The sequence below is a fragment of the Rhea americana genome, unplaced genomic scaffold (assembly GCF_003343005.1).
Source record: "Rhea americana isolate MKP2758 unplaced genomic scaffold, rheAme1 scaffold_165, whole genome shotgun sequence".
Taxonomy (NCBI): domain Eukaryota; kingdom Metazoa; phylum Chordata; class Aves; order Rheiformes; family Rheidae; genus Rhea; species Rhea americana.
This window is the reverse complement of record NW_028185761.1, coordinates 973,650-974,523: the sequence shown is the minus strand read 5'-3', so window position 1 is coordinate 974,523 and position 874 is coordinate 973,650. Positions and strand designations below refer to the sequence as shown.

Sequence of the window (874 nt, the reverse complement as noted above, 5' to 3'; positions counted from 1 at the left end):
AACAAGCAGACGCCGCGTTGCGCCCGAGCGTGCTCGGCGCTGCAGCCTGCACGACCTAAATCCCGCCGCGCAGGAGGAGAACGCCCGCATGTTTTCTGTCCCCTCTGGCTCCCCGTACCGGCCGCCGGGCCGTGGCGGGACGGCGGGGCTGCGATTCTCACCGCKTCTACCGCCTCCAGAACTACAGCTCCCAGGAGYGCCCGCGGCGGCGCGCATGCGCGCGGCGCCGCCCTTCGCCATCTTGGCACCGCTTCGTCCATCTCCTCACCGGTGGCCGCCTGTGTGTTGGAGGGGGGGAGGGTAACGGGAAAACTACAACTCCCGGCGTGCGCCGCGGCGTCCGCGCACGCGCAGTGCAGCCCGCCGCCATCTTGGCCCGGGGAAGCGCTGCCGCCGCCGCCGCTAAACAAACCCGAGAGCGGCACCGTGAGGGAAGGGGAGGGGGGAGGGGCCCTGCCGCCGCCGCGGAGCCTTTCGATGTGCCGGGCACGGCCGGTCAGGTGGGTCCCGCTCCCCGGCAGCGCCCCCCCATCCCCCCTTTCCTCCCCCCGCCTTGCCGGGCGCTCCGCCGCGGCGAGAGGAGCAGCTCCCCTTGCCGGGACGGCGGGTCCCCGCCGCCCCCCTCACGGGCGCGGGCCGAGCCGCAGGCCGCTGCGCTCGGCCCGGCGGCTCCCGCCACCTCCCCCCTCCTCCCCTCCTCGCGGAGCGCCGCCCGCTCCCGCCGGTCCGCTCCCCCCCGCCCCCCACCACCACCGGGGGCCGCAGAGAGGCCCTCGGGGGCGGCGGGCGGCCCGGCGCCCTTGTGCGGGATCCCGGTGCCTCCAGCTCCGCGCTGGGAGGTGCGGCGGGGCCGGCGCTTTTGTTCCCGGTGCCA

The 874-nt window shown here is 76.7% G+C and overlaps 1 protein-coding gene across 9 annotated transcripts in view; it reads left to right on the top strand.

Moving 5' to 3' along the window:
* The first annotated feature begins 376 nt into the window (after window positions 1-376).
* Window positions 377-874, top strand: part of EMSY (EMSY transcriptional repressor, BRCA2 interacting) — a 41,393-nt gene continuing 40,895 nt past the window's right edge. For all 9 annotated transcript variants that reach the window (XM_085300555.1, XM_085300553.1, XM_085300552.1 and 6 more), the window contains exon 1: window positions 377-500. The gene's annotated coding sequence lies outside the window, so the exon portion shown is untranslated. The remainder of the gene's footprint in view (window positions 501-874) is intronic.